Source organism: Thermobia domestica, chromosome 6, assembly GCF_964235325.1.
Source record: "Thermobia domestica chromosome 6, izTheDome1.hap1.1, whole genome shotgun sequence".
Taxonomy (NCBI): domain Eukaryota; kingdom Metazoa; phylum Arthropoda; class Insecta; order Zygentoma; family Lepismatidae; genus Thermobia; species Thermobia domestica.
In genome coordinates, this window is record NC_137459.1 from 52,986,644 (window position 1) to 53,013,195 (window position 26,552).

Sequence of the window (26,552 nt, forward strand, 5' to 3'; positions counted from 1 at the left end):
ACCAATTTCGTGTATTTATCGAAGTTCTTCCTTCTTGCCTGAAGGAGGATGAGGAATTTGTAAATATGACAAGTTTGACAACACAGTAATATTCTGCAGGTGATGCCAGGTTGGGGGTTAGAGATTGTGTAACCGCGAATGTGTCATCCTATGCTATATTTAAAAATTGGTTATGGGAATATTTTGATATCGGATCATAGCCTAAATCAGGGGTCTTCAACCCGCGGCCCACTAAAATATTACCTGTAATCATGGTAAGTTACATTTCATCACCTTCTTCCGTTTAGGACAAACTGGTAAAAGAAAAATGATAATTTTTTGAATTATTATGACTCTCGCCGGGCCACATATTTCCATCCTGTACATTATTTGAGGTATACTGTCTGGAGGAAGATGAGAACCTTGGTTCGTTCCAGTCAATTCCTGACAACAGGATAGTTCAAGTTTGGCTTGTTCCCTCAAATATATTTCCTTATGATGCGAAAACTGGATTTACACCGTTGTACTTCTAAGAAGCTACCACCTTATGTTTTAAATTGAAATACAAAGGAGGACCGAGCCAAGATTTTAACTGTTTCCAGACAATGGACATTTCCTTTTTAACCAAAGGTTGTAACTTAAAGACAGCATCATGTAGAACTAGTCTTCAATATACCACATACCAAAAATCTCAGAAAAATATTTCTTCGTTACGGAGATACAACGCTTCAAATAATGGAAAAATGAGCTGCTTACGTCACGGCAGCATAGCCACAGATTTTGCGTGACATCACAGGTCCGTATCGCTCTGTGAGTTGCATTGGAAGCTTCAGAGAATCTTTTAATATTACAGTTTCTTACTGTAAACTATAAATAAATTTAGTAAAATAGTGAAAGGAAAAATGGCAAAATAAGTAATACACTTACCGTATATAAGCGTAACGTGTGAATAAGACCTATTTTGGTCACCGCGGTGGTTTGAAGCTGAAGAAAGCTGTAGCGAATAGAGACAGACAGGCCGCCGAAAGACCATCATAAACAAAGTAAGTGCTTGAGAATTTTTCTTGTGAGCTATGCGCCGGTTCTCAAACCTAGGCACCATGATAATACGATTTCATACATGGGCCTTCATAATTTTATTTTTGATTTAACTTATTTAGGAGCCAGACTCCTATTTCCAATCGCCTTGACTACCTGGCGTCCAAGATTTTTCGAGCCTGAACAAGAGGAATATTGACAAAAATTCATTGTGTGTTATTTATTTTTTTTGTTTTGTTTTTCAATAATCTCAGACGAAATAGTGTTCTAAGTATACAAACATAAGTTTATTTATATTCTTTCTCCATTTCAAAAAACCCGTATCCACGGGAGGCAACCCCCCTAAATTTTCACTGCCCCCTAAAATTTACAAGGCAGGCTTGCAAATAAACTATAATATGGTTGGATTAGCCGCCCCTAACTTCTACCGCCCCCCTACATTTTTGTTGTGGTTACAAGCCTGCCCTCAACTCTGAGATGATTAATATTTGGTATATGGTGGTACATTTTCAAAAGATTATGTCGTGAAAGTATTGCGTTTTGTGTTCTGAGGTAAAAAAAAAAGTTTGAAGAGTTCAGCCTTTGATAAGTTTCGTCCACTAGATTGATTTCTCTTATATTGTTTCACTCACTGGAACAGAATATTGTGTTCATTACTCGCCATGACATATCATAAACATTCATTATCAAAGGACACAGTGCACCAATACTGGAGCGCTCACCTCTAGTGTGAGGGGTACCTGGTTCGAATTCAAGCCATATGAATTTGTGGTGGACAACATCGTTGGTTTTCTCTCTATTCAGCCGTTTCTCCCACATGACCATTCCACCGATTTTTATAAACTCTCATTAATCATCTGTCCCCCTTTGCCTACAGAACATATTCGTGGAACATAAAAGTAGAAATTTCATTTTATTTTATTTAGTAATAAGCCACTGTAACTAGTTTGTTATCATTACTGTGATACCACATCTGTTTATTTGTTGGTTTAAATGTTAACTCATGTGCTCAAAACACTTCAGCCATTTGTAAATGTTCACATTGACCAGGGCTAATATAAACAATTAACGAGTATGTTCCATGGGCTAAAGAAAACGACAGTAAGCGCGAAGATATTATTATGAAATAATATTGCTAATGTGTAAATTAGTTCGATACTAGCACTGGTAAATTATCAGAATGCTCATGAACATAATTATCATCGTAAGTTTGTGCATCCTTGTGTTGAACTCAATAAAGAATTTAGTTTATTTTTACTTGGAGAAATGTTTATTTTTCATGTATTAATTTCCTTGGGCTTCCCCCTAAGCGAATAACTATCGAATCCACGATGGACTTGCATTTAAGAAATTAGTCCTCTACAATCTGTACTTTTATATTGTTGATTTTTTCTTAAGAATAATAAAATTCGCTTCGTAAGGTCGGTCGGTGACCGAAACATGAAAATATTAATTAGTTTCTTACCTCAGGCTGCAAACAATGCCAATAATATAGCAAATTAGTACACTTCAACTTTGTTCTAAGATATTCAAGTATATTCCAATAATTGGAAATAACTAAATAAATAAATAGCTTGCTTTTTAAATAAACCTTAAATTCTGTTACTTGTCTTATTTTTTGTGTTATTAGCAAAGTCGTACATATTTGAAAAACATGCATCGTATCTTTCGCTAACCCGCAGTGATGCCAACCTGAAACAATATGAAATCCCATGTCGAGAGGCAACAAAATCCCATTTTACGTGTGAATTTCCCACGTTATACTAATTAAAACCATGCTATAATATTAAAAATTAAATTTCTCTGTGTTAGTCACTTTTTACAATATCTAAATGAATAAGCCGTAAATTTCGATCTTCCCGAAAAATCCCACATATGCTGCTTATTATCCCTTTCCGAGAAAGTAAGGTCAAAAATTCCCACGATATGGGATTTTTCCCACAGGTTGGCATCACTGCTAACACGTTTCCCTAGTGATCGGCGCAGACCTATTCCCCTGTACCGACCTGTGATGTACCAAATTTCACAAAATTAAATCCCCACGTTAAGCGGGTTTGCATATCGAGACTCCTAACTATGAAAACATTTACGCTCACTCCAACCTCAATCATTTCACAAATTCAACCTGTTTTACGTATGTTATTAGGACATAATATCGATTGTGATTTATTCTAAAAACACTTTTATACATTGCAAGAGCTGTAACGTCCAAATATTTACTGAGAACTCATAGTCGTATCGAAATAAACAAAAGCGAGTATGGAACAGTAAACTGCTTTCACAAAAGGCAAAAGAACGTATGCAAAGGCATACAAAACGGTCGAGTGGTTTGGGACGATACACTATCAATCACATGTTTTTGTGTTCAAACCCGGTAGTAATTTGTTTCTTTTCTAAGTGTTTTCCTATTTTCATCCGGAGGCTGAAAATATTTCTTTGAGTAACTCATTGAAAACTTCTTCTGTTTCAAATTCGATTAGAACGGAACATTAGATGAATTGCGAATCTTAAATCCATAGCTAGAAAAAAAAAAGCTTTTCGTAGCAAATATAATATTACACTTGTTTCTCGTTTTACATTTAGAATTGGTAAAATCATAACTTACAGAGGATTATAATAAAAGCATAAAAATTACAATACCAATCATGTATAAATTATCCTGTAAGTTACCAACTTTGGGTCAGATTAAAACTCAAATATTTGTTTTCGGATTGCACTTAGAAGTAAGTCCTCTCTATATAATCCTGATTGGAAAGCCATGTATAATTAATCAATATTTATACAAATATTTTTTTATTTTACTATTTTTGCTATTCAATATTATATACACTTCATTTCCAAAATCAAAATCTCGAAAATGTATATTGTACGAGTGCAGATTCGGAAATAAATGATTATTTATCATATATATTGGTCTCTATTCGAAATTCTATTTAATAGAATCCGACAAGAACACAGACAGAAACATTGAGAAGAGGTGAAAAAAAGAGAGAAAAAGGTACTTTACCTGGCAGAGACTCGAACTTAGTTCGAATGGTGCTTTGTAAGCCGAACGCCTTAGACCACTCGGCTATGGTAACAACTTGTGATTGTAGCAAAGGCTTCGAGTAGTAGTTCCTATTACAGAATAACGTTTTCTATTGCCTAAAATTTAAACCTAATTTACTTTGATATAATATATCTATTAATTTGTTTCATGAACACGTTTTCGTTACTTTGATGAATGATGTATGTTGTTGATATAGATTCTATTACACGTTCTTTCGTAAATATTATAGAAAGTATCAGGGTTATTTATGATCTTTCATGGAAATTGACTGGCGCATGCGCAGTACACAGACAGTTCAATTGGAAGGCGAGGAAGGAAACGCTAACACGCTGTTAGAATGTTTCATCGCTGTGAAGTATAAAGAACAGCTAAAATGAATTTTACTCTTGTCATTGCGTAAAGAATCACCAGGTTAATGTTTGTCCAAGTTCTCACTGATCAACTGGACTCATGAAAAATAATTAATATTGTCATTACTGCACAATATGAAGAATAAAGAACGTAAATTACACCACATTGTTCTCGAATTCGAACCTAGCTAAGGAAGGGACAATAAACAAAATGTGATTTATTCATTCGAATTGAGATAATTCAATGAAACTAGAAATTACACAATCAAAAGGAAAAACATCGTTAAAAAGGCAATATTACTTTTATCCGAGATGTAAAATAAAGTTATTAATTAACTGAAATGAAAGTAATATTGGGCATGATATTGAGTAAGAAAAAAAAGTAAATGTATTCTTAGAAACGTTCAAAGTAAATTCACAAATTCTTTTTGAAGATATACTACTCTTCCTTAACGTTTTAACGAACTAATAAGTAAACAAGCAAAAGAAAAGAATGAAGAACGAAAGTATTGCTCTTGAAAAAATATAATAAATAAATGAAACTTAAATAAATGTTTACACAACAAACAACACACTAGTACTTCGTGTAATCACCTCCAGAGTCAGTAACTTCTTGAAGTCTGGAGGGGATACTAGATACAAGTCTCGAGCAATACGACGGTGTGTCACGAAAATGTTGCCACAGTTCCATAACATGATTTTGAAGAAACGTTTGGTCTCTGTCTTCACGTCTCTCTTCCCATTCTTGCAGCATGTAGGCCCAGAGATGTTCAGTTGGGTTCAAATCTGGGGATAGAGGGGGCCACTCAATACAAATTAACTCTGGATGTTCACTTAGCCACTCTCGTGTTTGCCGGGAAGTGTGAACAGCACTGTTGTCATGCATAAATATATATTATTCCTGTTCGGGGAAGTTTCTTTCTAAGAACGGTAACAACATATTTTCGAGGATATTAATGTAAACACTGCTGTTCATTCTCTCAGGCACCGCAACCAAATCTCCAGGACCAGCAGCCGTCATGTATCCCCAAAAGTGTGCTGATATTCGTCCTGAACAAGAAGTTATGATAATATTTTGTTCAGCATACCTGGTTCCGCGCGGTCTATACAATATAACTCTGCCTTGTTGGTTAGACTTGAAAACCTTCTCGTCTGTCCAGATGACTAAGTCCCAATATGACTGAGGTTGGGTTATGTTATTCTGTGCCCATTCCATTCGTCTGGCCTTGTGAGTTTGTCAGGAGAGTCTTCCTAGCGTGTCTTGAACAGTGTAGACCAGCCCCCAATAATCTTCTTCTTATTGTTTCGTGAGAACAATTATATTCTCTGGCTTTGTCCAAGAGGATTGACGTGTGGCGTAGAGGTATGTTCATTACTTCTGTAACTAAAGCTTGATCTTGAGCTGCAGTTGTCACTTTTGGCCTTCCACTTCTTGACCGAGACCTGAACCATTCACCACCTTCTTAATGTCGCTGAACCCATTTCTTGACCGTTTTCTTGTCACATCCCAGATCTCTAGCAATCTGAGGCACAGTTTGTCCCATTTTTGCTCGGCCTCTCAGAGCAACAGACAGTTCTCCACAACCTTTAGAGCGAGGCATTTTCAGAACCTGTTAGAAATTTTCGTTCTGGCGTGTATGACAAATGTCGGTAAAGTGCATCTTTCTGTTTCTACTGCGCATGCACCAGTCAATTTTCATGAAAGACCATAAATAATCCTGACAATTGTTGTAATATTTATGAACGAATACGTAATACAACCTATATTAACAACATCATTCGTCAAAGTAAAGAATACCGTAAACATAAAACAATTTCAACAGACTATTACATCAGGCCAAAATAGGCTTAAACTTCAGAAAATACAAAATAAATTTCATACTGTAACAAAAGATTGAACACGAAACACGCTTACTGTATTTTCAAATTGTGACATTAGCCGAGTGGACTAAGGCATTCGGCTAGAGATTCTGAGGCACCATTCAAGAGTAGTTCGAATCCCACCACAGTAATATTTGGTTTTACTTCTTCTTGACGTTTCTGTTTGTGATCCTGCCGGATTCTATTAATTATAATTTCGTAATACGCTAAAATATACGTAATATTTGAAATTCTTAACCTCCCATTTTTACATTTTTCAAGCTCAGTTGAGAAGAAAGAGGGAAAATGAAAGTACGAAGATTTACAATAATTACATAGCATTTACTGTCATTGTAATTGTGGATATTTTATTTATGAAAATGTATAATGAACTAAAAATATATTTAGTAGGTCACATGTCTCCATTTTTCGATTCTAACTTGAAAGTTATAGTTTAGACGGTGACATATCAAAGACCCAGGGGGTTGTAACCCCTCCCATGGAAACTTTTATATTCTATTGAAATAAAAAGTGTTCCAGTTTATAATCTTGGAAAAACAACAATCACTGTGTGTGGAGGACGATTTATTTATACTACGATTTATCACTTCCAAATGTGTAGAAGATGTGACTGTATATTGTGCATAATCATTCAAGAAATATAACACAATGAAGGGACTTCGTAAACCCTTCACGCAACCCCAGGAGGAGGAAGTGCGTCCCGCCGTCCCTCGGTTGGAAACTACTGCTTGTGAGGGAAACATTCTAACAGTGTGTTCATGGTTTCCTTCCTCGCCTTCCAATTGAACTGTCTGTGTACTGCGCATGCGCCAGTCAATTTCCATGAAAGATCATAAATAACCCTGATACTTTCTATAATATTTACGAAAGAACGTGTAATAGAATCTATATCAACAACATACATCATTCATCAAAGTAACGAAAACGTGTTCATGAAACAAATTAATAGATATATTATATCAAAGTAAATTAGGTTTAAATTTTAGGCAATAGAAAACGTTATTCTGTAATAAGAACTACTACTCGAAGCCTTTGCTGCAATCACAAGTTGTTTCCATAGCCGAGTGGTGTAAGGCGTTCGGCTTATAAAGCACTATTCGAACTAAGTTCGAGTCTCCGCCGGGTACAGCACCTTTTTCTCTATTTTTTTTCACCTCTTCTCAATGTTTCTGTCTGTGTTCTTATCGGATTCTATTAAATAGAATTTCGAATAGAGACCAATATATATATGATAAATAATCATTTATTTCCGAATCTGCACTCGTACAATATACATTTTCGAGATTTTGATTTTGGAAATGAAGTGTATATAATATTGAATAGTAAAAATAGTAAAATAAAAAAATATTTGTATAAATATTGATTAATTATACATGGCTTTCCAATCAGGATTATATAGAGAGGACTTACTTCTAAGTGCAATCCGAAAACAAATATTTGAGTTTTAATCTGACCCAAAGTTGGTAACTTACAGGATAATTTATACATGATTAGTATTGTAATTTTTATGCTTTTATTATAATCCTCTGTAAGTTATGATTTTACCAATTCTAAATGTAAAACGAGAAACAAGTGTAATATTATATTTGCTATGAAAAGCTTTTAAGCAATGATGCTTTCAGGACGTGATTTGACGGAGAATTTGAGACCCCTCTCGAGCTAAGAAATTTCCGCCTTCAGGACCATATATTCGATCCTGTTCAATGTGGACTACCAATGTTTGCCCTCCACCCGCATATTGAAATTCCCCCCGAGGATAATTTTCTGAATTCACCACTGTTTATAAATAGTTTTTCGTTACAAATCAGAGGATAATGGAGTAGTGAGTATACTTCATTTTTTTTTTTTTTTTTTTTTTGTAGCTATGGATTTAAGATTCGCAATTCATATAATGTTCCGTTCTAATCGAATTTGAAACAGAAAAAGTTTTCAATGAGTTACTCAAAGAAATATTTTCAGCCTCCGGATGAAAATAGGAAGGCACTTAAAAAAGAAACAACTTACTACCGGGTTTGAACACAAAAACATGTAATTGATAGTGTATCGACCCAAACCACTCGACCGTTTTGTATGCTTTTGCACATCTTCTTTTGCCTCTTTTGAAAGCAGTTTACTGTTCCATACTCGCTTTTGTTTATTCCGATACGACTGTGAGTTCTCAGTAAATATTTGGACGTTACAGCTCTTGCAATGTATAAAAGTGTTTTTAGAATAAATCACAATCGATATTATGTCCTAATAACATACGTAAAACAGGTTGAATTCGTGATATGATTGAGGTTGGAGTGAGCGCAAATGTTTTCATAGTTAGGAGTCTGGATATGCAAACCCGCTTAACGTGGGGATTTAATTTTGTGAAATTTGGTACAAACATGGTGGTCGTTGCGCATGAGTAGCAGACCGGTTTTCAATCGCAAATTTCCACTGGATAGAATCGTCGCATGAGCGAAAGGAAGTGTTCTCCGTAATCAGCTAGCTCTGAAGTTCTTTTTAGAACAATAAAAAAAATCAGTGGAAATGTCCATTCTGCCACAACATTACATTCCCCCTTTCTTATTGTTCCCATTTTTAGAAGTACAAGGCCGTAAATTCCATTTCCGCAATAATAGTAACTGTATCCAAACCAAAGGAAAGAAAAAAAAACTTTAACTACCTGTAGTCAAGAATTGACTGGAACGAGCCAATAATCTCTCCTTTCCAGTGATCTCTCCTATGTTTAATGTGAAAGAACAAGCAGTATTTTTTTTTATTACTGAATAACAGCATATATATATAGCAATTACTTTGTGAACTTGACCGGAACCGTGCGGCCTGGCAGTCTTTTATGAATATGGAAATGGCCCGCCATACGAAAAAAGTTGAAGACCACTGGCCTAAATGATGATTTTTGTTGAGTATTTAATATTTTGAGCTCTGACTGACGGCTTCATTTTAAGCCTAGAATTTATTTATTCTCTTTCGTTGAGACTTAAAAAGACTTGAAACTTCAATTCCAAGTCTCTCTCTAAAATCAAGCGACCTCTATGCTTTGAGATATAAGGAAGGGTTTCTTCCACTTTTGCAAGTTTAACACAGCCGAAGTGCCAAATTGATGACCCAAACATTCTCTCTGAGTGAGAGAATTCCGATCAACATTTTCCCTTTTACTTGACTTATTCTTTTAGTTTGGATTTCTTCTTAAGATTCTTCACTAATATAACCTATAACTTGAAATTTGATTTACTGAAAAAATACTGAAGTTAACGTTGCGTTAAGTATATGGAGCAAAACTGAAATGAGTCAGAGAAGAGAAGGAAGTGCAGTTGCAGGTTAGTACACTTGTTCTTTGCATTAGCCCAGAAGCAATTTAAATTAGACTCGAGCAGTGTTTCTTCCAGATGTTTTAGGGGGCACTGCCTCTCCGGAGGGGACCAAAATAATACGTCTATAATATAATAATAAATAGAATAGTACCAGCAGTGCTCCCCGGAATATGAAGTGTACCCCCCAGGAATATAGTTTCTAAAAGAAACACTGGACTCGAGCAACAATCCATTGCTCAACAATGGACCCCCTCCCCCTACTCCCAACCAGAGAACTACAGTTATTATCCCTTTAAGTCGGCTGGCAAGATACTGAACGCCAAGAGAGAGAGAGAGAGAGAGAGAGAGAGAGAGAGAGAGAGAGAGAGAGAGAAAATAAGCATCACGCGATGAGGTTGTTGCGTAATAGACAGTCACAGTACCGTAGACACAATTTATTTCCGGCGAAGGGGCATGATCATTAATTTCTACTGTTTATGGAAATTTGAGTAATATTAGATAATTTTTGTGTTTTATTTTAGAATGGGAATATATTTATATGATTAATTGAACGTTTCATAATAAATTTAAAAAGGCTAAACTTGGCCAGATAGTTTTATAAAATACGATATAATTCAGCCAATAAGCATTTCCTGTATTTCTGTGATTAAGTGCTTCTCTAAATATGCTAGATTTAGTCAAAAATGGCTAAATTGACACCACTGATCGCCAAGCACTACTTTAAAACCTCGTTTCTACAGAAATAAGCTCCACGTCGTTGCCACATTTAGTGCCTAACACCCTTTTTGCCAGTGTTAAATTGTTAACACTTTTAATGAACGAAATTCCTGAAACGATCTAATTTGAAATCTAAAACAACTTAATCTATATCTTTCCTTCAAAGCAAATATCTGAAATCAGAGAAACAAAAATTAATAAAGTATTTTAAATATGTAAGCAGATTTATTTAATAAATTAAAGAGCATAGAGCCGATTTTCCTACGGTACGGAAGCCGTGTTAGACATGGAGTTAGTGCACGCGGGTTCTGGCGTTGGAAAGTTCTGGTCTGGGACCTCTGAGCACAGCGGTGATGTGAGAAATGAGGCCCGGCCCCAGAAATTGAGTTCTGAAGTTTTAGGCTCAAGTCTTTCTGAAGTTTTAGGCTCATGTCTTACCTATTCGCCTATTAAACGTGGAGTTGTTGAACGCGAAAATGAAATCTTTGAGTTTAACGTCCCACGGTTATCCAGGTTAGGCTAAAGTAGACGGTGATAATGAGAAATGAGTGAAATTGTGGAATGGAGAAAGTGGGAGGAAACGGGAGAACCCCGAGAAAACCCACGAGCACGGTGTTTGTCCACCACAAAGTCCACACGGCGCGAGCTGGGATCGAACCAGGGACCCCAAGCACAGGAGGTGAACGCTCTACCACTGAGCCACCGCGTCCCACTTGTTGAACGCGAGTGGTGGTGTTGAGAAGATCCTCAGCCTGGGCCCGATTTCTGACATCACCGCTGTTCTGAGAGGATTCGGGCCCTTCCAATGCCATCACCTGCATCCAACAACTCCATGTTTAAGAGGTGAATAAAACGGTGCTCAGCCCAAATCTTCGGGGCCCCTTTTCTGGAGCCCCGGAGTCCGGGCCCGATTTCTGACGTTGCGACTGTGCTCAGGGCACTTGAACATTTCCAACGCGACTACCAACATCCAACAACTTAATGTTTAAAAGAGAAATAGAACAGACCCGAGGTCAAAATTTTGGGACCCCATCTCTGGATTTCGGAGGCAAACGCCCGATTTCTAACATCACCGCTATGCTTAGGGGACCCGGGCCTTTCCAACGCCACCAGCCCCGTTCAACAACTCCATATTTAATACGCAATTAGAAAAGACCAGAACTTCGACTAAATGTCTAGAACTTTGGAGGCCGGGCCCGATTTCTAACATTAGTGCTGTGCTCAGATTAACAGAACTTTGCCAACACCATCAAATTCGTCCAACTACTCAATATTTATAGACAAATAGAGAGGACCCGAGCAGAAAAATTTGGGACGTCATTTCTGGGTCCCGGGTTCCATTTCTTACATCACCGATGTACTAAAAGGACCGGGATCATTCCAGCGCCACCAACCGCGTTTAATAGGCGAATAAAAGGAATCCGAAGCCAAAATTTAAGGACTCTGTTAAGGACTCGGAGTCTGGGCCCGATTTCTGATATCACCGATGTGTTCAGGAGACCCAGACCTTTGACACGCCACCACCCGCGTCTAACAACTCTATGTTTAACAGGCGAGTAGAATGGAGCCAGGCCAAAATTTCGGGACCTCATTTGTTTAGCCTTAGGTTCCATGCCCGATGTATGACTATGACATTTCCACTTTGTCAGGGGACCCAGACCTATCCAAAGTTACCACCCGCGTCCACCAACTCTATGTCTAACACGGTTTTGCTACCGTAGGAAAATTTTAATGGAATTTTCTCCATGCTCTGTTAAATCTCCCTGAAGCTTGAAAATAGCTGTTGACTGCCATGTCTTTTCTTACGATTTGAAAAATAACTACAAATTAATTACAGAGAATAATACTAGTACTTGTATCCCAATGTAGACCCCAAACGAGGAAGCAACCCTTTTAAAATAACTTATTCGTTAGTCGTTATTATACAATACTATATCCTATGAGTTTGTAATGTTCTCGCGTTTCTAGTAATCAGAGTGACCACCCAGAAAAAATATTTTGTACTAAGAAAAAAGTACTAGATATGAGGAAAAAGTACTAAAATTTTATCTGCTCCCGTTTCACCCTATTTATGACATTTTACGATATTAATATATAATTATTAGGTTCAGTAGCTTCCCGTTCCCTTTGGGATGAGGAATGATTCCCACGTTCTTGAAAGAGCCCCCAACTTTATTATTATTATTATTATTATTATTATTATTATTATTATTATTATTATTATTATTACTATTATTATTATTATTATTATTATTATTATTATTATTATTATTATTATTATTTACAGTCAGAATTCGACACAAACTCTGCAAACCACTTACACCCTCCCAATTTTTGCTTTACATTCCCAAACTAAAAATCCGCGGAATAAGTGCTTAATTGTCGTATTAGAACTCACTACAAAACCACTAATGTAACACAAGTATGACAAATATAGAGGATGTCGGGAGAAAACAAGAAATATCATAGAATGGACTTATTGAGAAAATCGCGTTTTAATTCGTTAATAGCCTCCTGTTTGAACGGATCACCAAATATATAATAATTATTGTTTACTGTGGTCATTTATTAGTCTTAACTTTCGTTCTTTGGCACTTTTGTATTTTCTTTTTTTCCCCCGATACAATGAACTATAAGTTACAGCAAAAATATCAATAGAAATAAATGTTTCCTCCCAACACCCTTAACAGTGAAATTTTCGTACATGGTCAAATGTTCATGAGATACTTTTTTTTTTCTCTCCCAAATGTATTCATGAGAAAAGAAGAGGACAAGAAAAGTACTAGATTTGTTGGTGAACGTACTAGAACACTGAAATATTATAAAAGGTACTAGATCAAATACTAAAATACTAGCGGTGGTCACACTAGTTGTAATGAAGAATATGATCAAGTTCTACATTTAGTTGTTTATAATTTTTAATTATTACGTAATTTGTTATTGTTACTTAACGTATCAAATATCTCAGTCTCTAAAAAGCTATTCTATTAAAAAAAACGAACGGGAATTTTAATGGTTGATTTTTACTTATTTGCTTCCGTTACCGGCTTTGTACAAATGAATTCGTATTGTGCATTAATTTATTATTTCTAAATTAAATTTCATTTACAAGTATTAAAATGTTATATCAAATAAATTAAATTTCGTAAACAAGAGGACATTTCAATAGTTTTGAAGAAGAAATTAGTAAAATCAGATCATTAAACCCTCATTTATTTTCAAGAAAACGGAATAATGACTACCATGTAAATCAATTGGATTGAACACCAAAATGGTGGCGGTATTAAATGTCGTTGAGAGTTTCAATTATGTATTCATACGCAGAAAAGAAACTAATATTCGTATATATCGTATTTATCAATTTTAGATATCATAGTAGGCAAATACCTTTACTCCTATTAAATTATGATCGCCGCCCCTTTGCAATCTTTTTCTTTTTTTTTCTTTCTTTGCAACTTCAATACAAATAATACAGGCTAATACAAAAGAATATCAATCGGCTATTAATCTGCATATAAGCTAGACATTGGCAGCATAATGGCACAGGTACATAGTGCAATTTACGAAGTGACATATAACTTTGTAGTAAACAACACAAACATATTTTACTATGTCGTATTCCACGTTGGACGTTATTACAACATCAGTAGCACGCCGACGTTCCCATAATTTGTAACAATAGATACCCTCTTCAGTTATAAAAGTGAAATTGGAACATACTTTGTTTCTTTTGTTTTGATTAACCAATCATGTATTATTAAAATATAATGACTGGTTACTGCTAATCGTGAATGAGTGATATTCTGTAACTTATTAAAATGGTTAAAAACTGTTAAATTACGTTACGTCTAGGTATCCATCCAACTTCTTTTTTTTAAAAAAAAAATCATAATAATAATTAATTGTGTAATTATTTGCATGAATTTTGCATCATGTTATGCGCTTCTTACGTGACAGGCATAAAAAAGAGCCGCGGAACTCCTGCTAATGAATACAAACTAAAACTATGAACAAGAAATTTCAATCTGAACACACCCGAAACATCTTTTGTTGCATGATAGTTGTCATTTCAGCGCGGTAAGTTCAAGGGCAAATACAAAGGATAATACTGTAGCCATGCTGATGTTGCTCTTCTGGAGAAGTGGTGATTTCAATTTACACCTATTGAAGATTCGCTTAATAACCCTAGGCAATGATATTTACAGATGTTAATTCAAGAGAAAGTGTAGGGTAATCTTGAATTTAACATTTGGCTAATGCGAAATTATAATGGTAGTACTGACAAGAAGTGTCACAAAATTTGTACTAGTTTCGAAATTATATATATATATATATATATATATATATATATATATATATATATATATATATATATATATATATATATATATATATATATATATATATATATATATATATATATAATTTACTTAAAAGGTGCATATTAAAACAGTATAAGCGCAATTAAAGTATATGACTAAATATGACATGTTTGGCATCGAGATATGACAATGTTACGTGAAGTTACAAAATGTATTAAAAAATATAAAATGAAGTAACATAAATTATACGAGTTTTCATATATCGTAAAATAAAATTAAACAAGGCACCAAGAATCAGTGTAAGCCTGAAAACGTCCAATCACAGCGCGATAATAGTTTCAATGGGAAATGTTAATTTTTAATTAAGTTCAAACTTTTTAGCCCAATATGTAGGTGTCTGATCCGGATAAAATTAGTAGTTTAATGAAACTTGCAAAGCAGCTTCTTTCCATCACGTATAGGCATATCCTAAAAGTGTCCAGATATTCGCCTTAAACCTTACCCAATATGGATGCCATGTCTAATTTGGCCGCCACCGTCTATAGAAGAACCATATTTTCCTTGATTTCCTACTTTAAATTCAATCAACGGTCTTGGAATTTATAAGAAAATATTGTGTAAACAAAAGTTTCTTTCGTTTGATATATATATTACATCTCTGTAGTTTAGGTAAATATAAAGCTACAAATGATAGAATTGGCTTGTGTCGCTTAATCTTATATCTGTTTCTTCCAAGTGTATTTTTCCGATTTTGTAACTCTTACATAAAGACGACAGATTTCATCAACCAACTAAAATGTTTAAATACATGAACATATAGGAGAAAACATGGATGATGTGATACTGCATTTATATAAAATTTCAGGAAATGACATGACTTGAAATGAAAAAAAAATGAAATGAAATCTTTGAGTTTTACGTCCCACGGTTATGCCGGTTAGACTAAAGGAGACGGCGATAATGAGTAATGAATGAAATGGTGGAATGAAGAAAGTGGGAGGAAACGGGAGAACCCCGAGAAAACCCACGCACACAGTGTTTGTCCACCACAAAGTTCACTTGGCGGGGGCTGGGACCGAACCCAGGACCCCAAGCACCAGAGGTGAACGCTCTACCACTGAGCCACCGCGGCCCCATGACATGACTTAAAAGGGAAGAAAACTTGTTAAAAACTACTCGGAGAGATAGGCAGTTAATTGCAATAGGTTGTGAGTATATTTAACAAATCTACTACAAATCCTGAAGAACTAGTAAAAGTGGGGTACCACTCCCAATTACACTTTTATGCAATCTCATGTTGGTGACGCACTGGCGGTATCCCTCAGTTTTACTCATAAGAGCAAATGCGAGCAAACAACACGTATTGAAGACGTATCATCCGGAGGAAACTTGGCTGGAGCAAGATATTCCAACAATTGATTGCAAATGTAAAACTCTCAGGTACTTAGTCCAGCTGTTCATCTTCGAGATTGTTTTTCCCAGACATATGCATTATTTGTTGGGAAATTACATTTAAAAAAAGCAACGGAATGAAAGCGACATGTTGGCGTTTTCTCAGTGTTGAACTACCCTCGAATTATATGTTAATGTCATGAATGTCTGGAAGTTCCTTTCTTCTATTTTTTCTTTTCAGTTTCTTAGCGTAATAAGTATCTTTATTCTTCTGAAAGAAGCAGAGTTTATTATATGAAACTTGAATTACAAAAATATAAACGCTCTCCTTAGAACTCACTGTTTCAACGACTTTTTTTCTTCTGAAGCAGCAATGGGTCTGATCCAACACAGCCGTATCGTTTATGTCCCAATACTGGACCGTGTCAGGAACAGGTTAATTTTTTTTTTGTCTTTTATGTACTATAAATTATTTCTATCGTTTATATAAAAAAAAAACTGAATTTTGTTTAAATAATGTTTTCTATACGGACTATTTTGCTAATTAAGTTTACAGAAACTACCGTATAATGCCCCATTATTCTCAAATGTATCATATTTTGTATACATATATCAATTCTAATGATGGCATATTGACATTTCTTCTTTAATTTTTTTACGTATATAAATGTATGTATAAAAAAAAGAAATCAGAAATATACGCTTGAAAGAAACACAAGTACAAGATTAAGCGATAGAAACCTACTCTATCATTTGTAACTTCCCACCCAACACAAGTACATACTGATCATGTGTAAAGAATGTTCCTCGAGGTACATTGGAATGTACATGATAGGTACGTGAATAGAGCAATCATGTGAAATACACATGTAAGGAATAAGGTTACTTCCGCCCAAAAGTACGTGCATGATACATACCGAGGAATGTATCTATTATGTGTATATCACGTACCGTGTATGTACTTGACACATTTACTTGGCATTGGCATGTGCCAGGAATGTACTAGGCATGTCAGTAATGTTCCTTAGGGCAGTGCTATGCAACTGGGGGTGCGAGTACTTAAATACTAAAACCTTAACGCTTCATTTTTACGTTCGAATTTAGAAGCTTGTACTATCTATTAAAATACTACAGTAACATTTACGAGCGTTTTTTTTTTTTTTTTTTTTTTTTTTTTTTTTAAAGGAGAATAGGAATATTGACTTTGATCAATGCAATATGTTACTGGAAAATTACAGACTTCTCCTGCCTCTCAGAGGGTTACGCCCTCTCTGTGGCATGTGATTTTCTATACAAATGTAGTTATGGAAAGAATGGGATGGGCTAAGTGAAGTTAGTTATTAACATCGGTATTTGGGCATCAGTTTTGAAAAGGGTTATAGCATCATTTTTTTTTTTTTTTTTACCACTTTAGTTATTTTCATTTATATTTTTATGATAAGGTACACAAAAGAAGTTAGTACAATGAAAATACCACATGTGAATATACAATGAAGGATAATTTTCGAGCGACCGAGCTCTAACCTATAATCTTAGCATTCAAACCTTTGATTTACGGTTATTTGTGATTTCACGTTTATAACAAAGACAAATATTTTAAAAGAGTGTAGTTTAAATAAATTACTGAAATAAATATTTTTCACAATGTTTATCCTTTTAAATTATTGTTCAAAGGCCTTTGCCTTTAGTAAGCCTTCTCCGAAATACATGCAAATGAATTGTGCTGCCATCTTTGGAGCTCTTTTAAAATACACATATACGTTTCTCGACAATGAGATCTCAGAAACTACAGGCTCTAGAAAGATGACGTTTTCACTGATCGATTGCAAATTTCATGTAGATTGTCCAGTTCTAATTGAATATTTAAAAAACATGGGCACTATTTCTTTAGTACATTTTTACGGGTACATTGGAAGTGTTGAACTTTCAAAAAAATAAAATAAAACATCACATCCTAATCATTACACATTCCAACACCACACTGTTGTATATAGCGGTTGTATATGTCTCCGGCATTTGTTTCATAGCCAAATAATAATGGAAAAGGAAGGATAACCATTTCTCCAGTCTAAGATGAACTTTTTGGGGAGTGTTTTTCCCAATAACCACCATATATAACTGACAATATATTAATTTTGTATGTAATGTATTTGCTTATTACATACTGCATGCAAGAAGAAAGAAAACACTGCAGAAAATTGCAAAATGACACACACAATATATTACAATGTGGCTAAACTCAGAAAGTGGCTATAGAAGTGAAAAGCATATGGCTAAAAAGCCACTATTGGCTCTTTGGAAATTATGTGACTAACGACGTTCTCAAAATGGCCAGATCTCGTCACAAAGGGGCTAAATTGGCAACCCTAGTCGCAATACGAAGCAACTTACGCACAACCATGCCATGGTACATGGGGTATGTGCCATTCACATTCCTCACATTCCAGTGAAGCATGTAAAAGTACCTTTCAAGTGTCAGAAATTCCTCGAAAGGCACGTACCTAGCGACACGTGCTATGCATATGAAATGTACATTTTTCAAGTACCAGGTACGTAAACGGTACATATGGAACTTAAATGGCACGTTCCTAGAATGTACCTGGTTGGGTGGGTTTATATCTACCTGACCTACATAGATGAATTATATATCAAACAAAAGGAATTTTATTTACAAAATATTTTACAATTGAACCTAAGGTAAGAAATCAAGGGAAACATGATTATCTATAGACAGTGGCGGCCAAATTGGATATGGCAGTCATATTGGATGAAGCTCAAGAGACACGTTTCGGGACTTTTAGGATATTACTATGCTTGATAAAGGAAACTATCCTGCAAGTTTCATTAAGCTACTAATTTTTGCTGGGTTTGTCAAAATCTTCCTCTACATACTGGACTATTTAGTAAGTTGAGTTGATTTTAGTTTAACGTCCCGTTCAGCAGCGAGGCTATATGAGACGTGGACCTACTGATTAACGTGGAATCCGAACCACATGAGCTCCCGCCGGGAATCGAACCCGGGTCTCCCACGCCAAAGGTGCGTACGCTAACCGCTTATCCACGAAGGAGCTCACTATTTAGCAAGAGTACAAAAGTAGTTTCAAGATAAAATTCTAAGGAGGTGCAGGACTACCTACATATGCGAGCTAAACCAAGTTTTTTTTAAATCAACTTTTCGCCTAATAGGAAAATTAACTTTCTGTCATTCACTTTGATTGACGTGTGCATAGCTAGGCAAATCTTGAATAGGCGAAACTTGAAACCCTGGGAGAACTGTAACTCTTAAAATTTTGATAGTAATAAGGACAATTTAATCATTTTAAGGTAGTTTTGATTATTGCTAGGTGGTACACTCCAAGAATTCTCTACTTAAAAGAATATATCCTCTTATTTGTCACTTTAATGTCGTATTATTAATATTCAAAACAGTATAAGTACATGTTATATAAAAATAAATACTTACCCGTAAATGACGAAGAAAATTATATTTGTCTTTTCCTCTTCCTTTTCTTCGTCCTTTGCAATGTATGCATTCGAGGACAACACTATTACAGATATGCTGCATTGACTTGATCCCTAGTCTAGTCTTCCGTTGCAAGCGCTGCTATCGGCTGAAGGAATTCCACTTGCTTTCTCTCGCTTAGCAACAGCTGAACCCTTATTGGCTCAACGCGTGGGTGTGTGAGGGTGTGAGCGTTAGTTCGCTTTTTTGCCACGGCTCAAGACATTTTGGCAGCACAATAGAGCACTTGTAATGACCCACATAAACGTAATGCTCTCGTAAGTCAGGTGTCAAAATAAAAGTTTGTTGTACAAGATCTTCAGTCAGTTTAGTTTTTTTGGTTGTCGAGCTACTTCCGTTTGGTGAAACAGAACGTTTTCTAGTTTCTGCAGTTGAAATAACTTTCTCCGAATATTGCTGGTCTGATACTTGATCTGGAGACGACATGATCACATTGAAACATTGTACTTCACAGAAAGACTAAAACGAAGTTTTCTATCTTACTTAAAAAAAAGTCACCTGCTACCAGAGGGTGAAGTAGTTTCTCTCTCAACTAAGAGACGAATGATGAAAGATCGATTCGAATAATCTACAGTACACGTTATCTTCTTAGCAATTGTTTATTATTATAATTCCAGGAAATCCCATGCTGTAACACTCACCCTCAGGATAAAATATTCTTTAGCTTCACCACCATCCCTCCCTTCTGAAAGCATCACTCATGCGTAAATTAGTTAATTCAGACAAAGCGATCAGCGCGGCGTTCCGAGTTCTGTTTATCCATTTCCAGGTCCGGTTCTAGACATTTCTTAAGTGTAAGCAAACAATATTTCGGTGTCCCTACCTAAATGATAATAAAAGAGTAGAAAGTTGCAATAGACAAAAATTCCTCAAATAATTGTTACAAATGCAAATTTCTTCAATATCTGTATTCTGCATATAAATACTAACGAAAAATGGGGAAATTATAACTAATTGACTGTATATGAATACTGAACAAAGTTCCTATTTTATTAATTAATAGGACTTTTTTATTATTAAATAGGCACAAGACACAGCTAAGACATATACCTAAGATGCCTTTTGACAAGTATTCCCAAATGATTTCCTGGACCCCTAAACGACCAGCTTTTAAAACATCATCGTAAAATTATATCGCTCCAGTCATTTAAATATAACAAAGTTTACATATAATTAATAATTTACGTTAAATATTTACCGATTGAAAAATAATATGGTATCTCTTCTGTTTAAGGAATGACCAAATGCAGAGGTTGCTACCACATCTGCTACAATCGATTGATCTAGTACTCCTGTGCGGATCATTTCCAAATTGGTTGAGTTGATTTTGAGTTTAACGTCCCGTTCAGCAGCGAGGCTATATGAGGCGTGGACCTACTGATTAATGTGGAATCCGAACCACATTAGTTCCCGCTGGGAATCGAACCCCGGTCTCCCACGCCAACATGTCCAAATTGGATGGAAATGGTTTAGATAATGGAACTATATTATTCCACACCACTTATAATATTTTGTGTAATTTTTCTTTAGATTTGTGTCAATATAAACTCATAACAAACAAATGGACTTCGAAATATATATATATATATATATATATATATATATATATATATATATATATATATATATATATATATATACTTATTTGTAGCAGCAGACTACACAATTTACTCTGATTTTATATCAGAGGCAGATCCAGAAGGGGCGATAGCCCCCCAGAAGATGATGATTTCTTATTTTATATATAAATAAAACCCATCCCAGAGTTTGGAGCTCTTTTAACCCACCGACCCCCAGAAGTCCCTCCTGGATCCGCCCCTGTTTTATATTTGACAGTTTGAAGACAAACGTTTCAACAAGGTACTATAAATACTGCTATAAAACTATCGCACTAAACTGAAATGAAATCTTTAGTTTTACGTACCACAGTTATGCCGGTTAGGCTAAAGGAGACGGTGATGATGAGAAATGAATGAAATGGTGGAATGAAGAAAGTGGGAGGAAACGGGAGAACCCCGAGGAAACCCACGAGCACGATGTTTGTCCACCACAAAGTCCACACGGCGCGAGCAGGGATCGAACCAGGGACCCCAAGCACCGGAGGTGAACGCTCTACCACTGAGCCACCGCCCCCCCCGCACTAAACTGAGTGTTTTAAAAAACACTTTTTTTATCAGATGGAAAATATGGTGGAAAAACAACGTTTTAATTCAGTTTTTCAGTTTGAATTTTATTCGCTTTTTTTCCACTTGGTGTAAAACAAGAAGTGATATATAGCTGTTAATAAAATAACTATAGTGTTTTTTAGTCACGAATAATAAATAACTATTTTTGTCAGGAAATTTTAAAGAAATTAAATGAAATTAAAAAAAAAAATCAGTCTTATGTAGATAGGTTCTGTGTACAAGGACTTGGATTGAAATAGTTTTGCACAAAGGTATAACGTTTGGTTCGGGGCAGTAGTTCTTGGTTAAGTATAATAAAAACTATCTGGTACTATAATATTTATGAAGAAAAAAGCTTAAAAAACAGTGTTTAGATTTTCGGACGGAAACAAAAATTGTCCGTTTTTTCAGCCCTCAAAATCTCTAGCTGTAACACATTTTTTGGTGTTTTGTCATCAATTGTGGCGTCTGGTTGAAACTCTCTCAGCTTTTCTAACAGTTTTTCATATGCAGAATTATTTACGTCCTTCCCCACACAATAGTCTTTTTTTTTTTATTTTACTTTCCACAAACATGGTAGTTCTTTGTATAGCTGAATAAATTCACGCATAGAATCCCTTGTTATATAACGCAGATCATCCATCTTCAGCGACCTTGTTAACGTAGACCATTCACCTTCAACGAGCTTGGCATGCGACGGAGGAGAGAGTCACGTGATTTCTTCCGCTGTCGTGATTGGCGGACCTAAATATAAAACAGCCACCTTGCATGAACGAGCCCGTACACGGTAAACATGCATGCAGAACGGCAAAAACATCAAGCATGTTTTCAGAAGATTTGGAAACTTTCAACATGAATGAACGAGGCCATACACGATCAACTTGCCTGTGGTTTTATCATTTTTCATGCAAGTCGGGCTGTTTCTTCAGGCATGTGTTTACTGCGATTTTCGATTTTCTTAGTACTGTTATGCATGCAATAAATAATAAAAAATGGGCAATTGGACTCTTTGTTGATCTTACTAAAGCATTTGACACTGTAAATCATGATCTCTTACTCAAAAAATTAAGCTTTTATGGTATAAGAGGAACTGCCAATAAATGGATCGAGTCTTACTTGAAGGATAGGTATCAGATAGTTCAAATTACGAACGAAAATAATGGCGAAATGCGTAAGTTTAGTAGTTATAAAGGTACAATACTAACTGGTGTGCCTCAAGGATCAGTGCTTGGTCCATTGCTCTTTCTTATTTACATCAATGATTTGACATATGAAATGTTGCCTAATAAATGTGTTTTATTTGCTGATGACACCAATGTTATTATTACAGGTAACTCACGACATGATATTGAATATAATCTAAACACTACGTTTTCACGATTAAGTAACTGGTTAAGTAACAATAAGTTAGTTCTAAACAATGATAAAACTTCCTTGCTAAATTTTTATTATCCTCTTCAAAATAAATTTATTCCTTACGTAATGATAAATAACAAAAAAGTCGACTTTTCTATTTCAACTAAATTTCTTGGTGTCACCATAAGTTCGAAACTAACTTGGAATGAGCATATTTCTCAACTCAACAAAAAATTAAGTAGTATTTGTTTCGGCCTCCGTAGACTAAGAGGTAATGTCACAACAGAGGCCTTAGTTTCGGTGTACTATGCAAAATTCCATTCTTTAATAACTTACGGTATTATTTTTTGGGGTTATTCTACTGAATGTATTAGCACGTTTCGCTTACAAAAGAAAGCACTAAGGGTTGTGTTTGGATTGTTACCAAAATCTTCTTGCAAGCCCATCTTTCGAGGACAAAAAATATTACCATTACCTTGTGCGTATCTATATAAAGTTATCTTGTTTACCGTAAGTAACAAACACTTATTTATTGAAAACAGTAACGTCCATAAATACAATACTCGATTCGTTAATAATTTGCATGTTATCCCCCAAAATTTCTCGTTTTTTCAAAAAAGTGTATATATTAACTGTACAAAAATTTTCAATAAGTTACCTGACTTTCTAAAACAAAACAAATCATATTCTATGTTTAAATCGGATCTTCACGAGTTCTTAGTAGATAAATGTTACTACTCGGTAAATGAGTTTTTTGAAGATAATGTATAAATGTTTTTTTCCTTTGTTAATTATATTATGATTGTATAAGCTTATAAAAGTCATAGTTATGTATGTATTATTTTATCTAAGTTTTTTTCTATACCATATATGTAATTATTTTGTAATTTTGACAACTGTATGCGTGCTCGAGAATACTCTCATTTGTATGCAAAGCAGGCAAATAAATAAATAAATAAATAAATAAAATATGGGCCGCAGTAGACCTGAGTACCGCATGTTGCCCACTTTGTCCAAGAGTGGGATGATTTGTTTCTAACTTTTCTACCGAAAAGCATTTGTCTGGAATGATGTTTCGGAAGCAATAAAATAAAGAAAATATGCTAGGCAGAGAGAGAGAGAGAGCAGGGAGGAGGGAGCGTACCAATTATTCCTTCCTCTAAACCTGCGTTTCCCAACCTTTTTCAACTTGCAGCACACTACGGGTGTAACATGGATTCTCGCGGTACACTTATAGATATTATTATTTGTAAATATAAAACACACTGGTATTTTTTTTCGTTGATTACTGATCTCCTTCGCACAGAGAAGAAAGCTCGATCACTGGGTTTTCCTCGTGGTAAATCACTATGCTTATTTTTTATTCTAATTTAAAAGAAAACAACTGCAATGAAATGTTGGATTTAGGTTATTAAAAATACGCTTCCTTTTTCGAAAACTGTATCCAACCTTTTACTAAGAATGATGATCATTAAATAACGAACGAACAAATAAATCTATTTTACTTTTAAAACACAAATGTAGGTAATTTATCGAAAGGATTGAATGATATTTTAAATTTTCAAGTTACGAAATAGTCTGCAACGATAAAGAAGCAATAATGGTCATAACAATAACAAATACTTTTTTTCAGCATTAGAAATGTACAGAAAAGTAACACGGCATGAAACTTAAAATTGTAGATTCATAGTAGAGGTTCATAGTAATGTGCAATACAAATATACATTTTTCCCTACGTTTTGCAATTTAATTGCTACAGAATTAGTAATTTTGTTTTGATATCCTCGCGGCACACCAGTGGCCCATTCACGGCACACCGGTTGGGAAACGCTGCTCTAAACTTTCCTTCGCCTTCTGCAAGAGAATGACCGTGCATTATTTTTTAATTTCCATTTTCTGCCTAGTCCTTCTAGAAAGCGAGGAAGGGCTGGGGGATATGAGAAAAAAAACTGTAGGATTTCAGAACAAGTTTATCTCTTGTTTGTCTTGGTTGCTAACAATATTGTTTCTCCATAAACTAGGAATTCCTCATACTCCCATGCAAAAAGCCATTCTGTTACATAGACATTTTTGCATGCTATAAGCATATATCTTAAATAAAAACATAGAATATGCTAAATATGCTCTTAAGCACTAATATATGCATTAACCTTTGAAATATGCATTTATATGCACTATAAAACTTCAAATTTGAGCTGTATTATCGTTATTAGAAACCTATTACAGAGATGCATATAAGCAAATAAAATATGCATTTGCATAAAACTCCGATGTCTACTCATTACCAACCTTGTAAGTAGCATGGAAGCACACTGCAGAGCATGCATCACTGTCTGTTGTAATCACAGAACCTTGTAAGGACCACTTAGTACCTTCTGTAATATCTAAGGAGACATCATGAATCGCAGTGGTTTCAGCGTTGAGTTTGAATAAAAGTGTCATTTTTTCTAATCATGTGTTTCTTTGTATTGCTTCCTGTATCATACTTTCTATGTATGGTTCAAATACCACCAGTCTATGCCACTTTGGGCATACAAAACTTACTTTCGCAAGTGACATAACACGCGGAATTTACTTTTGTCCTAAGAGCTGCACAACAGTGTATACCTAGGTACATATACTAGCAGATGTGTCCGAGTTACGTGAGGAAGAATAAAATCCCAGAAATTTCAGCGTTATACGAAATATCTTCTTTCATCCTTTAAAAACGGGAAAGCTAGAATACGTATTTGCTCACTCTTATTGAGGAGCTTATAATCAATAATTCAGGTCTCTGACTTAAGTGAATAATCACATTCAACATTATGTGGTTATAAGATCTGAAGTTAGAGCAGTATAGGAATTACTGTTTCTTACTTCATGAGCAAAGTATTTGCATCCTGGATTTTACACCTCCAACTCAGGTCTCCAACCATAACTTCGAACAGGGGAGGGCAAGTTAATTTTGGGCGGCTAACTCGAAATGAAATCTTTCAGTATTACTTCACGTCGCACGATTTTGCCCTGTAAGCTAAAGAAAACAGTGACGTTGAGAATGAATGAAATGGTGGAATTAAGTAAGTGGGAGGAAACTAGAGAACCACGAGAAGGTCCACATACACGGTGTTTCTGTGCCGCAAAGCCCACTTGGCACCAGCTGGGATCGAATCAGAGTCCTCACACACCAAGGGTGATAGCTGTCCCACTGAGTCACAGCGGACCCGGGACTAGGTTGAGTCCACTTAACGTTCAACGATTATGAAGCCTTCGAAATGCATTAAACAATTAGCTCGATTTGATTGTGGACTTATATTAATAGTTTCTGTAAATTTAAAACTGATTGCAAAATGAATCCGTAATTTTATTAGGTGAATATAAAATATACTCCGAGCACAAAACAAAACTATCTGGAATTGTCATGGAAAAAAGTCAATAGCGTTGCAACCAGAAGAGTAAAGTGAGAAGTGTATTTATCTCACGTGAACTGCTTTGATGCCAA

The 26,552-nt window shown here is 35.3% G+C and overlaps 1 protein-coding gene across 1 annotated transcript in view; it reads right to left on the reverse strand.

The window, feature by feature from the left end:
• LOC145687184 (uncharacterized) overlaps positions 1-26,552 on the reverse strand; it is a 50,856-nt gene that overhangs the window by 17,752 nt on the left and 6,552 nt on the right. The gene's annotated exons all lie outside the window — the stretch shown is intronic.